This window comes from Oncorhynchus nerka, linkage group LG1, assembly GCF_034236695.1.
Source record: "Oncorhynchus nerka isolate Pitt River linkage group LG1, Oner_Uvic_2.0, whole genome shotgun sequence".
Lineage (NCBI taxonomy): Eukaryota > Metazoa > Chordata > Actinopteri > Salmoniformes > Salmonidae > Oncorhynchus > Oncorhynchus nerka.
In genome coordinates, this window is record NC_088396.1 from 113,252 (window position 1) to 128,089 (window position 14,838).

The window sequence follows — 14,838 nt, forward strand, 5'->3', positions numbered from 1 at the left end:
AGCTACAGTATACATATCTCCCTTGCATATTACATCATTAAATGCAGCAGCAAACACCTTGTGAAGTTGGCGCAGTGGTCCTTTGTGGGCAAATTTTGTCATCAAAGTCTGGCATTCTCTGGATTTATGGTGGGAACTCGGGGGAAAAAACACACAGCCACTCCATTGAATAGCAGGCTAACATTAGTGGTTGCCTTGCAATGCTTGCAGTTAGTCAATGATTACTTCCAAACGACTCATTGTTGAATTTGCCATTTCCAACTTGTTGTGTAATCTTTATATCCAATGGCTGATGAGCACCGATACCTTTTATCTATAATTTCTCTTCATCTGACAATGATTAAAAAGGATTTGCCAGTAGATTGTCGACCTGATTCATGATGATGACTGATGGCTAAGACTTTGAAAGTAAGATGTTGACATGATCTGTCCAATCAAAGCTACTGTACATATATCGTGATTTGACATCATTTTATCTGTGGCCAATGACCTTGCGCCTTCTTGGAAGGGCACTTGTAATATAACCATGTGTGTATGCAGCTTTATTAACTGAATTAGATATTGTTTGCAAACTGATTTAATGCCAAAATAACATGAAAAACAGGCAAGCCCAATTTAAAAAATATATTTATATATATATACATGTGGGGGTTGGCACCACCTGCCCTGAATGACGGGTCGCCACTGCATATACATTACATAATAAACACAATGGAAAAATCTAATGATTTATTATTTCAATTCTGAAAGTGCATTGGCTACGGAGAAAAACAAAATGTTGTAGTTTCAGGCCATGTGGTGGAAAGTGATGCGTGCGCTGGAGATGGGTGTGTGTGTGTGCCAGTGGCCCTGGGCAGGTGTGATGTAGTTTATGTTTATATTATGTTGTTTTTTGTATATCTATGTTTTGAATTGTTTATAAAAGACAATGTTGTCCATTTGTTTACTCCAATTAGGGGAGGGTTGGTAGGGTAGTAATAATGAAAATAATAAATATATATGGGGGATTTGAAATGATGCAGACAATTTCTTAGATATAAGCCACAATCTATTTGCATTTTTTTTAAACCTTTATTTACAATGATGGCCTAGGAACAGTGGGTTAATAACTGCCTTGTTCAGGGGCAGAACAACGTATTTTTACCTTGTCAGCTCAGGGATTCAATCTAGCAACCTCTCAGTTACTGGCCCAACGCTCTAACCACTATGCTACCTGCCGCCGTGAAATATTAATGTTGAACCACCCCCAAGATAAAAAAAATATATATATATATATATATCTATATCTACAAAACAAAATATACTATACTTAATGTTACCTGCATTCAATTCTAATTGCAGGTCAATAAAGTTGTACTGTAATACAATGAATGCAGACTGGTCAACTGTGAGGGAAATACCATACAGAACAGTATCAGTGCAGGTAACATTGTTTACGGACAAGACAATATTGTTATTGTAAACAGTAAAGAAGTACTGGAAATACATAATTTATAACAGCAGAAAAAGTGCTTTGACCTTGTCTAAAACCCGACTGATGTACATATCAATCACGGATTACAAAAAGAAAACCAGCCCAGTCACGGACCAGGATGCCTTGCTCCCAGGCAGACTAAATAACTTTTTTGCCCGCTTTGAGGCCAATACAGTGCCACTGACACGGCCTGCAACCAAAACATGCGGACTCTCCTTCACTGCAGCCGAGGTGAGTAAAACATTTAAACGTGTTAACCCTCGCAAGGCTGCAGGCCCAGATGGCATCCCCAGCCGCGCCCTCAGAGCATGCGCAGACCAGCTGGCTGGTGTGTTTACGGACATATTCAATCGATCCCTATCCCAGTCTGCTGTTCTCACATGCTTCAAGAGGGCCACCATTGTTCCTGTTCCCAAGAAAGCTAAGGTAACTGAGCTAAACGACTACCGCCCCGTAGCACTCACTTCCGTCATCATGAAGTGCTTTGAGAGACTAGTCAAGGACCATATCACCTCCACCCTACCTGACACCCTAGACCCACTCCAATTTGCATACCGCCCAAATAGGTCCACAGACGATGCAATCTCAGCCACACTGCACACTGCCCTAACCCATCTGGACAAGAGGAATACCTATGTGAGAATGCTGTTCATCGACTACAGCTCAGCATTTAACACCATAGTACCCTCCAAACTCGTCATCAAGCTCGAGACCCTGGGTCTCGACCCCGCCCTGTGCAACTGGGTACTGGACTTGGGCCGCCCCCAGGTGGTGAGGGTAGGTAACAACATCTCCACCCCGCTGATCCTCAACACTGGGGCCCCACAAGGGTGCGTTCTGAGCCCTCTCCTGTACTCCCTGTTCACCCACGACTGCGTGGCCACGCACGCCTCCAACTCAATCATCAAGTTTGCGGACGACACAACAGTGGTAGCCTTGATTACCAAAAACGACGAGACGGCCTACAGACGGAGGTGAGGGCCCTCGGAGTGTGATGTCAGGAAAATAACCTGATACTCAACGTCAACAAAACTAAGGAGATGATTGTGGACTTCAGGAAACAGCAGAGGGAACACCCCCCTATCCACATCGATGGAACAGTAGTGGAGAGGGTAGTAAAGTTTTAAGTTCCTCGGCGTACACATCACAGACAAACTGAATTGGTCCACCCACACAGACAGCATTGTGAAGAAGGCGCAGCAGCGCCTCTTCAACCTCAGGAGAGTGAAGAAATTCACCGCCTGGTACGGCAACTGCTCCGCCCACAACCGTAAGGCTCTCCAGAGGGTAGTGAGGTCTGCACAACGCATCACCGGTGGCAAACTACCTCCCCTCCAGGACACCTACACCACCCGATGTCACAGGAAGGCCATAAAGATCATCAAGGACAACAACCACCCGAGCCACTGCCTGTTCACCCCACTATCATCCAGATGGTGAGGTCAGTACAGGTGCATCAAAGCTGGGACCGAGAGACTGAAAAACAGCTTCTATCTCAAGGCCATCAGACTGTTAAACAGCCACCACTAACATTGAGTGGCTGCTGCCAACACACTGACTCAACTCCAGCCACTTTAATAATGGGAATTGATGGGAATTTATGTCAAATATATCACTAGCCACTTTAAACAATGCTACTTAATATAATGTTTACATACCCTACATTATTTATCTCATATGTATACATATATACTGTACTCTATATCACATACTGCATCTTTATGCAATACATGTATCACTAGCCACTTTGAACTATGCCACTTTGTTTACATACTCATCTCATATGTATATACTGTACTCGATACCATCTACTGCATCTTGCCTATGCCGCTCTGTACCGTCACTCATTCATATATCTTTATGTACATATTCTTTATCCCTTTACACTTGTGTGTATAAGGTAGTAGTTTTGGAATTGTTAGCTAGATTACTCGTTGGCTATTACTGCATTGTCGGAACTAGAAGCACAAGCATTTCGCTACACTCGGATTAACATCTGCTAACCATGTGTATGTGACAAATAACATTTGACTTGATTTGAGAGTCAGACAGAACTTGCTTAGCCAGGGAAGAAGAGGAATTTGTACGCTTCAGTGCATTTACTGTTTTTAAAAAATTGGAAGGATCACCAAGAGTCACTTAATTTAGCTTTCTTAAATCCTCTTAGAGCTACCCCACTACTTTTTTCCATTTCCGCCTGAAGACATACCCAAATCTAACTGACTGTAGCTCAGGCACAGAGCCAAGGATATGCATATTCTTGGTACCATTTGTAAGAAAACACTCTGAAGTTTGTGTAAATGTGAATTGAATGTAGGAGAATATAACACAATAGATCTGTTTTTTTATTGTTTATTGTTGTATCATCTTTAAAATGAACAAAATAAAACAAACATTCAGAAAGGATGATTGGGACAATTTCAGTGATAAACATAAGAGGGCAACAGTACTTGTGCAAAGTTTCAGAATGATAACTTCCAAAATGAGTGTGCTATACATGACATTTATCATGAAGTCACCCAGGTGTCCCACACAAGTAGCCAAAATGTACCCAAGTGGCCAAATTGGTGAAGGTATACATTTTGAAATAAATAACTATATACAAAATGCCAAAATGGTAAAAAAATATGAAGAAAAAAATATATAAATTGACAAAATAACATGGGTAACTATTTACACACTTTCAATATTTGGAAGACCCTCAGTCCTCTATCAAATCAAATGTATTTATATAGCCCTTCATACATCAGCTAATATCTCTAAGTGCTGCCTAAAACCCCAAACAGCAAGCAATGCAGGTGTAGAAGCACCGTGGCTAGTAAAAACTCCCTAGAAAGGCCAAAACCTAGGAAGAAACCAAGAGAGGAACCAGGCTATGAGGGGTGGCTAGTCCTCTTCTGGCTGTGCCGGGTGGAGATTATAACAGAACATGGCTGAGATTTTCAAACCGGCAGGGTCAAATAATAATAATCACAGTAGTTGTAGAGGATGTAACAGGACAGCACCTCAAGAGTAAATATGAACAGTTTAGGGTTCCATAGCCGCAGGCAGAACAGTTGAAACTGGAACAGCAGCAAGGCCAAGTGGACTGGGGACAGCAAGGAGTCATCATGCCAGGTAGTCTTGACGCATGGTCCTAGGGCTCAGGTCCTCCGAGAGAGAGAAATAGAGAATTAGAGAGAGCATACTTACATTTACACAGGACACCGGATAAGACAGAAGAAGTACTCCAGATATAACAAACTGACCCTAGCCCCCCGACACATAAACTACTGCAGCATAAAGTATTTATGAGGCTGAGACAGGAGGGGTCAGGAGTCACTGTGGCCCCATCCGATGAGACCCACGGACAGGGCCAAACAGGAAGGATATAACCCCACCCACTTTGCCAAAGCTCTACACAATATTGTGCTGCTGATGCCAGGTGCCATAGCAGTCTCTTTCTGCTGTAAAGTGAGTATCAACAGGTATAATAAACATATATATATATATATATATATATATATATAGAGTACAGGGAACATAAGGTTGAATATATTATTATAGACCTGCTAGACCTACTGTCTCTTTTATATTATGATATTTCAACTAGATCTACTGTCTCTATTATATTATGACATTTCAGCTAGATCTACTGTCTCTATTATATTACAACAGACCAGCTGTATCTACTGTCCCATTTTCACTTTGGCCATTGTTGTGGGCCTGCCCTCCCCTCAACAGCCTCAAATAGGCTATTTCATGTGGGTTGGGGTGGGGCGGCAGACACACGCATCTCACATTCCATGACAATACATTTTTATATATTGCTTCTAAAATTTAAAAAAAATCACAAATAATATTTTATATTATTAATTTCAAATAAGGGCATTAGCATGAGAAGACCATACCAGTCCAAAACATGTCCTCTCCGTTCAAAAAATATTCCTCCACTTGGGAATCGCTAAATTAATCGTTCTACAACAATCTCTGTCTCACTTTTCTGATCAATTTCTTCAAAAATTGTGTGTACACCTGTATATCTAGACTTCGATTTAGCTTTCCCTGACTTAGTCGCCTTACTGATTGATATATAAACAACTGAATCTGCGCGTTTACCAAACACTGCTGTGCGTAATATGCGTAGCTCCTTCCGGTATAAAACTTCAATAGCGAATGACATATTGCCGTCTACCCAGCTAGATTTCAAGTCGATCAGTGGTCATTGGGTTAAAATACAGTCAATCAACGAAACAGTGTTCATATCATTGGTGCACAGTGATGTCATTACTTGTTGTCTTTAAATCGGTTTCTTTCAGTCAATACGTCCTGCGAAATGTCCCATCAGGTTTGGTTGTGTTACAAACAAACCCGTTGATTGCAATGAAACCAAACATGACTGGAAAAGTCACGTTTTGTGTGGGTATTTACCCTCGAATGTGTCGTCGAAAATGGAATGAGACGGACAAGCGGTTCACAAAATGTTTCGTGTTAGGCCATAAAAACTGATTTTATCAAACAAAAGATCATTCATTGTGTAACAATGAGCATTGGGATTGCAAACAGACGAAGATCGTCAAAGGTAAACTATTTATTTTAATGCAGTTTGTGATTTTGTTAGCCTGTGCTGGTTGAAAAAGTTTTTTTTTATGGGGCTCTATCCTCAGATAATCGCATCGTATTGTTTCACAGTAAATCCTTTTTTAAATCTGACAATGCAGTTGGATTAGCAAGACTCTAGGCTTTCGATACATGTTGAGAGGGGACATGGGTTCCGTGCGCAGGGAGGCACCATGGGAAAACTAGTTTTTATTGCGTTTCTATTTCCCAAATTAACAGAATATCAGAATATCGATTTTACAACAGCCGCTTAACCACTTGCCTCTAGCAATCTCGTTCTGAACGTCGTATAGCCTGTGAATCTGCACGGACCTGGGTCTCACTAATGAATTCGTACCACACCAAATCTTAGTTGAATATTTATTTACTAAAAAGCTAAAATGATGATAAAAGATACACATAGACAAAACACATTATAGGCTATTGATTAGAACTTAGTATAACAGGCCAACACACTATGGTGCATGTTACCCACAATGAGTATTTCAAAAGAGAGAGAAAAAAGAAAGTACACAAGAGAAATATACATTTGGGCGAATTTGTCAGCTATGCTATTCTAACCCTAGGCTTGCCCCAAACTGCCACTCTTATGGGTCAGAATATAATGATGTAATTATGTGGGGATGATCTCCGAGGATTCTCTGCGTGGACCTTTCCGCTGTTCGATGGTGCACTTCTTCTGCGCACCTCTCTGCTCGTCCTCCCGGTGTCAGTGTCCTTTTTGGCTTAGGAGTCTGTTCCCTCACCCTTTTCTCTGGAAGGGGTCTTCTGAGGACAGACAGAGCTGTAGCTCAGAGCTCACAGCAAAGGAATTAAACCCTTTAGGTACCACGATTCGATGGGAGCTGGAGGCTAGGTGGTTCGACTTGAATTCACCCGCTTAGACACAGCTACTCATCCGTAGCTTGGGTAGAAAAGGATTTGTTTGTTCTCAAACTTGCGTTGCATTCTTTTTTAGACCTCACTGCAGCTGGGGTCACATAGTACTGTCGTAAATTCTATGCTCACAGGTTTTATACCTTTGGGTCAGAAGTGGGCGTAACCACCTCTTAAATGGCAGAACATGTAGCTTATACAATCTAAAATCCTTGTAATGCCTTTGTACAACTTTGTTGATAGATATTACATATGGTCCTTAGAATTGTATGTTTATAAGGTAATTCTTTTGGTTACTGATATCTATCTATACCTAGCCTGGTCCTAAATCTGTTTGTGCTCTTGCCTACTCCTTGCCACTCCCTGTCATGCAAAACATGGAGTGGCAAGGAGTGGCATGATGGTACAAACAGACTGGTACCCAGGGTTATCCATACCTGCTCGTCACCAAACTTGAGTAAGTTGGCCATGGGGTCGGAGCTGGGGGAATGGACGAAGATGGGGGGGGGCGCAGCAGTGACTGTCGCCCCAAACTGTCCGATACAAACTACAACACAATGGGAATGACCTCGGAGGTAGTGTCACGCATTGACCTTAGAGAGCCTTTTTATTCACTATTGGTTAGGTCAGGGTGTGACTTGGGTGGGCAAATCTATGTGTTCTATTTCTTTGTTGGCCGGGTATGGTTCCCAATCAGAGGCAGCTGTCTATCGTTGTCTCTGATTGGGGATCATACTGTTTTCCAACTGAGTTTGTGGGATCTTGTTTTTGTTAGTTGCTGTTAGCGCTACAATACTTTGTGTCGTTTATCTTTCTTTTTTTTCTTTTTTTTGTGTGTTCATTTAAATCAATTCAAAATGTACGCACCTTGGTCTACTCATTACAACAACGAGCGTAACAGAAGATTCCACAAAAAAACGGGTCAAGCGGCATGGCCAGGAGGAGTGGACATGGGAGGACATCCTGGACGTCAAAAGATCCTGGACGTGGGAGGAGATCCTGGCCGGAAGGGATCGCCTCCCATGGGAACAGATGGAAGCAGCGAGGGAGGAATGGCGACGAGACGAGGAGTGACGGCAAGGACGGAAGCAAGAGAGGCAGCATCAAAACATTTTTTGGGGGGACGCACGGGTTGGCGAGCGGAGCAAGCGGAACGAATGGAACTAGAACCAACGAGGTGAACGAGAACCAACTCCCTGTAAATACAATGAGGAGTTGGTCACGGTTCAAGTGCCACGTTTTCCAGTTCTGCGCACCGTACCTTCAGTGCGCATCCACAGCTCGGTGCGCTCTGTGCAAGCTCCCCGCAGTTTCCGTGCTAGAGTGGTCATTCAGCCAGGACGGATTGTGCCGGCTCAGCGCTCCTGGTCTCCGGTGCGTCTCTTCGGCCCAGGATATCCTGCGCCAGCTCTACGCACGGTATCCCCAGTTCGCCAGCACAACCCAGTGCGGCCTGTGCCAGCTCCCGCACTTTCCGTGCTACAGCGGGTATTCAGCCAGCACGCGTTGTGCCAGCTCTACACTCCAGACCTTCAGTGCGCTTCCACGGCCCAGTATATCCTGTACCGGCTATACGCACTTTGCCTCCAGCAGGATGAAACCCAAAGTGAAATACAATAATGTCATCAGGAAATAGTAGCAGAGATTTGTCATGACTGTCTTGATCAGGTCAGGTTACAGGAGACCACAACCCTACAGATTATCTCTCAACCCCAACAGAGGAGGAGAGAGCTAGGGGTCTGAAGATGTAGGGGGTTTTATGGTCTCTCACGCTCCTGGTAAATCTCAGGCCACAGACAAATTCCTTTGTCCTGTTACTATGGAGAACCAGCCTCAGAACATTAAATATGAACTAAAGGGACTTTGGAACAATGGTTTTCGTCAGCCACAATGGTGGTCATGACGATAGATGGAATATAAAAATGTATGTAATTTTTGTTCTGTTTTTAAAGGTTAATAGATGACATTATTACGAAAACATTGTAACGTGAAGAACTTTCCTAGTATATGTTTGATGTTTATACAGTGTACGTTGTATGGAAAATATCCAAATCAAAGAGAATGTTTTGGGAAAGATGAAATATGAAGTTAGTTGTCTAAAATTGGATTTGAGAAAAACTTAGACCTTGCCTCATTAACCTCTCTAGTGTAGGGGCAGCATTCGGAATTTTGGATAAAAAGCATGTCGAAATTACACGGCCTGCTACTCGGGCCCAGAAGATATGATATGGTAGATTTGGATAGAAAACACTCTAAAGTTTCCAAAATTGTTAAAATAATGTCTGTGAGTATAACAGAACTGATTTAGCAGGTGAAAACCTGAGAAAAATCCATTCAGGAATACGTTTTTTTTGGTTTTGTAGTTTTCTATTCAATGCCATTATAGTATCCATTGACATAGGACTCCATTTTCAGTTTCTATACCTTCCACTGGATGTCGACAGTCTTTAGAAATCGTTTCAGGCTTGTATTCTTATAAATGAGGGAGTAAGACCAGTCTGAACGAGTGGACCTTAACGTGTCGAAGAGCTTTTTCAGGTGCATGTGCATTTCTTGTTTACCTTTTATATTGACAACATTATTGTCCGGTTAAAATATTCTAGATCATTTATGCTAAAAAACAACCTGAGGTTTGAATATAAACATCGTTTGACATGTTTCTATGAACTTTCTAGATACAATTTGGATTTTTTTGTCTGATTGTTTTGACTGAGTTTGAGCCTGTGGATTACTGAAGAAAACGCACTAACAAAACGGAGGTTTTTGGATATAAAGAGACTTCATCGAACAAAAGGAACATTTATTGAGTAAATGAATGTCTTCTGATTGCCACCATATGAAGAGCATCAAAGGTAAGGGATTCATTTTATCTCTATTTCTGAGTTTTGTAACGCTTCTGCTTGGCTGGTTACTGTTTGTAATAATTTGTCAACTGGGCTATGTTCTGGGCTAGGTATACTTTCACCGAAAGCATTTTATAAATATGACACTGTGGTTGGTTTAACAAGAAGTTAATCTTTAAACCTATGTAAAATATGTTTTGTTTTCTGAATTTTTAGAATGAGCATTTCTGTAATTGAATTTGGCGCTCTGCAACCTCACTGGATGTTGGCCAGATGGGACGCTAGTGTCCCACGTACCCTAGAGAGGTTAACCTCTTAGAACTCCTGCTCTATACTGCCCCTGTTGGAGAAAGTGCGTACCCATAGTAAACTGAAAATATTTTTACCCAAAATTGCTAATATATGCATATAAAAAGTATTATTGAATAGAAAACACTCTAAAGTTTCTAAAACCGTTTAAATGATGTCTGTGTGTAAAGCAGAACTCTCAGGAGAGCCATTCTCCCTAACACTCTGTCAACAATGGAAAAGTTGGGTCTACTTTGACGTCATCGCCAACACCCTTCCCAGGCAGCTACGGATCCAGGAACAGTCTCTATCAGTTCAGCGCGATGTCTGCTTTCAAATGGCGCGTTCACTGTGAGAATCGCACGAGCCCTGCACCTTTGGCGCGCGAAATTCCGCGTGTCCCTCTCAAAACCGGGCACTCTATTGCGCGCGGCCAATTTGGGTTACGTCTTTTTCCAACATGCAGCATTCGAAGCCGGTTTGTCTGTTAGCGCTGTCCTTTGTTCTACATGCTAAAAACATCATAAAGCTCGATTTTGCACATCGTTTGACCAATTTAATCGACATATAATATGTAAATTGGAAGTTTTAATGCGCAGAAGAGAGAGTAATAGGATACGGCGCGTGTCAAATTTGATTGATTGCTGACCTTATGACCTGATGACCTGTACAGAATATGTGCCCCCGCCCCGCCCCCCCTGTTCGTGTGGTCATGTGTTAGAGGGTGTTTGAACTTTTGGGGCCCATGCCCCCCCTCCACCCCCAGTTTTATCTCCCTTATGGTTGTTATCTATGAAGCAGGAATGTCTGGGGCTATAGATAGCGCTGGGGCCTCAGCATTATAAATGTCCAGAACAAGCCATTTTTTAAGACCTGAATATTAAGCATCTAAAAATATGTCTACAAGGGGAATTCTCGGAGTGCTCTGTAGCTCATGTCACGAACCCAACGCCAAAAGCTTGGAGGATATTTTGGTAGAGGCTCCCGAATGTTTTAACGGATTTCTGTGTACAAGCGAGGGCCATATTTCGTACATATTCAACCCGGAGGAATCTACGGTTAAGATATTCACAGACAGCGTGTCCCAACCCTTTTATCGTGCAGAACCCAAGCCTTTTTCTCTAGCGCTAAGGATGCGAGAATGGCTTAAAATAAGGCTAGTTTTGTGTCAAATGGAACGTGCCCTGAGTGCTTCAAGGCTGCCAGGATATGCGTTGGAAGAACAAGTCTGTGGACGTCAGGACCTAATGGCCCTGAGAGTCACATCCATGGGTTATACCCCGGACTCCAGAGTGACAATTTTAGCATGTGAACAATTTGACAGGTCAAATGCTACGAAAACGGTCAGTCCATATGTATCCTCCAAAGCATGCAAGGATGTAAATTTTTTCAAATAATGTTCAGTTTTAAATGGCGCGATTACCACATTTTCCGAACCCTGATGAATAAGCTGGACAGTCTTTTCAAAATCGTGAACAATTACGACGATGGCCTAGGTTATCGTTGAGACATACCCCGAACAACATATGTTATCGTTGAGACATACACCGGAAGAACAACAAGTTCGAAGGCGGATCTTTCCCTGGCAGGAAAGTGGACAGAGCTTCGACGGAGCGCGGAAAAGACTTTGTGATGGGGAATTGGAAACGGATAATGTTCAGGGCTAACAGGACCCCATATATCTGTAAGAAATAGTTAAAATAAATGTTGAATTATAACGTGTGTTAAAATGTAGGTGTTAATTTTTGAAAATGTATACCCCCATTTAACTAAGGGGTAGCGCTCTTTTCTCTCAAGCTAGGGTCTGGCGCAGACAACTGTAAGATCTGAAAAAAAACATTATTTTATAGTCTATTCCTACATTGGGTATGTTATGAACATTACGTTTTATTAAAGTTTGTAATAATGTACAAAGACCTGCATCCAAGTTTTTTTATTTTTACATAAAACACGTGTGCTGCATGTTTAAATATTATTCAAATGGGTTACTTAATTCAAACATGTCTTAAAGGTTGTACGAAATATTTTGGAATTCAATAAAAGGAATGTTTAAAAATGGGAAAAACCTATTTAACTCTTCCAACTCTGTCTTTGTGTGTGTGTGTGGGGAGGGGTCTTGAGGCGGAGCAACAGGCGTGTGTGTGTGTGTGTGTGTGTGTGTGTGTGTGTGTGTGTGTGTGTGTCCTAAAGTTGTGGGGTCCCAAAATCCTAAAGAACTCTTATCTGTAGAGAACCGTTTGAAACCAAGGTGTGCACTATCATGCATAAGGCATGTCGAGATATCAGCCGAACAGCGGGGGTTAAACATAGATATCTCTAATCTGCGGCCCCCACACACCCCGTTTGCAGACAGAATGTCACGACATCCCCTCCTGTTGTTGGCGTGTAGCATACATCTCTCAAAAAACTCATTCCGAACTTTTAGATAGTTAGGGACAGAACTATTTTTTAACGTTGTCAGCATTGCTTTAGCGCAAACATAAAGGCCCGAATATTGAGCTGCACGGACAGATTAAAATAATAATAATAATATTCGGAATAAGGGAATCTCGCATAATGGATATTTCTGGAGGTGAGTAAATGAAAAAAACATATTTTAAGATTTGTTTGAATATTATTGGAATATTAAACCCTAGTTATTTGGGTATTTCAGGCCAAAAGCCCAATATAGGTTTAAAAAAAAAAAAAAGTGTAGATATAGCGTATAACTGTTAACATTGTCTAATGGAATCTAGGATCCCCGACATTTACGCAGCTTTTACACAATTTACCTGATCTGGAACATGATGGGGGTTCGCAGGAGCAAAAGTCTGGCAGACAATCACCAACGGCCTTTTTTCGTTGTAAGTCCTTATAATTAAACACATACCCAAGAAATATTTATATATAAACATTTTAAAAATAGGTTGTACTATTTTTTAAAACTATTTTATGTATTTACAGCCGACATACAGCCCTTTATGATAAAGGATGCGTTATGGACAGCTGACACGCAGGACTTTGATGCAATTCTACCGTTCACTGTGGCCCAAGTACACTGCTCAGAATCAAGCCCACCCGAAAACTACTGTTGGGCCGGGAACTTGCTGCTTCACGAGCCGGCGCTCCAGGGACAAGGTATGGGACCATTATACAGTTTTGTTATTAGTTATCAGCCTTTTTATTAGTTATAGATCTGTTGATAGCCTATGTTAAAACAAGGACAAATAATGTTTTTTCAGACTGCCCGGAGACAGACCCAGCAGAATCTGGAACGCTAGAGGGAAAAAGTCACACACCCCCGGTTTCGGCGATTCGTCACAACAAGCGCCAAAAAAGCCGAGGTATTTTAACTATGTACTGTTAATATATATATTATTATAACGGAAAGGTATTTGACATTTGTATGTAGCTAACATATATATTTTTTATATCTAATAACGTAATTATGTATGTATTATTTTCATTCAGACTCCGCACCGGCGAAAAACGGCACAGACGACCACATAAATCTAGAGCTGGGGGATTCCGGCGCCCCGAGCATTCCGAATGAAACACCCAAGAGACCTGTTTTTAATGACATGTCAGATGTTGATGACCAGCTATTCTGTGATGCGGCCAACCTTATAGACCCAGTCAATACTACGGCCTCAATACCTGCAGCCGAACAAGAAAGGTTTTTCACATTATTTTCCAGGGCTTTGGAATCGAGGAATGTTTTGCTATACAAACGACTGGGGGATTTAATTGAGAGACAGTACAGAGACGATATGTTATTCTGGCATAGAACAATTCCACGCATGTTAAACAGCAACCCCATTAAAAAACGCAAATACAGACGCTAAAATCATACATGTAACACCAACCATTACAGAAAGAAAAAAACGAACACTCTTAATTATCCAAAAATGGCAGAACTAACGCAACACGGGGAGACAGTTGAAAGCCTCTTATCCCAGATTCCAGACGAACTCCTAGAAGTTATAAGACGTATGAACGATTCAGGAACGTTAGATGAAAGCATATTAACACAGATTCCAGCCGAACTCTTAGAAATGATTAATCGTATGAACCAGTTGAGGGGGTTGAGGAAAACATGTTATCCCAGATTCCCGAAGCCCTCATAACCTTAATTAATCGTATGAACGCGAGTCAGACAATTTCGGCCCCGACAACCCCGACAGCGATAGCCAACCCGTAACGCCTAGGTCCGTAGAGTCTGAAACGCCACAAGATGTTTTTGGGGAATTGGACAATTATCTAATAAATCTGGCTGCAAATGTTCAGGATAGACGTGTCAGGGTTGTGTACAGGAATAAATTCAACAATACAGAGATTCGACAGTTTTTCAATTTCCTATGTGTGAATCAGAATCTTGACTATGCTGTATTTTACATGATGATAATGGACACTGAATGACCTGTTAGAAACAGCAAGAGATTATGGTGAACCTCGTGATGTCTTACAGTTGGAAATATGTGGAGATATACTGAATTATGCAGGCTCTCTTATTTTACCCAATGGCGAAGCAGATCTTGAACAATTTACAGCGCTGGTAGAACGCCTTGTTCAGTCAAATTTAGCCATCATAGCCGATCGAACCCTAGAGCTTGTAGTGCAAATAATACGTCAACCACAGGGGGGCGGTGGGCAGAGAAGGAAGCTTGATAGCCTAATGCAGTCAGAAATCATAAGCAATAAAAGGGCCTACCTCATAAACGTTCACAATCCCGATAATAAGCTATGTTTTGCAATAGGCCTAGCGCATTTACTTAACCC

The 14,838-nt window shown here is 41.8% G+C and overlaps 1 long non-coding RNA gene across 1 annotated transcript; it reads left to right on the forward strand.

Moving 5' to 3' along the window:
- The first annotated feature begins 12,826 nt into the window (after nucleotides 1–12,826).
- On the forward strand, nucleotides 12,827–13,729 carry LOC135571820 (uncharacterized). The gene is made up of 4 exons (XR_010463986.1): nucleotides 12,827–12,923; nucleotides 13,024–13,197; nucleotides 13,302–13,403; nucleotides 13,531–13,729. It is a non-coding gene; the product is annotated as an uncharacterized LOC135571820 (long non-coding RNA).
- Nucleotides 13,730–14,838: the final 1,109 nt, after the last annotated feature.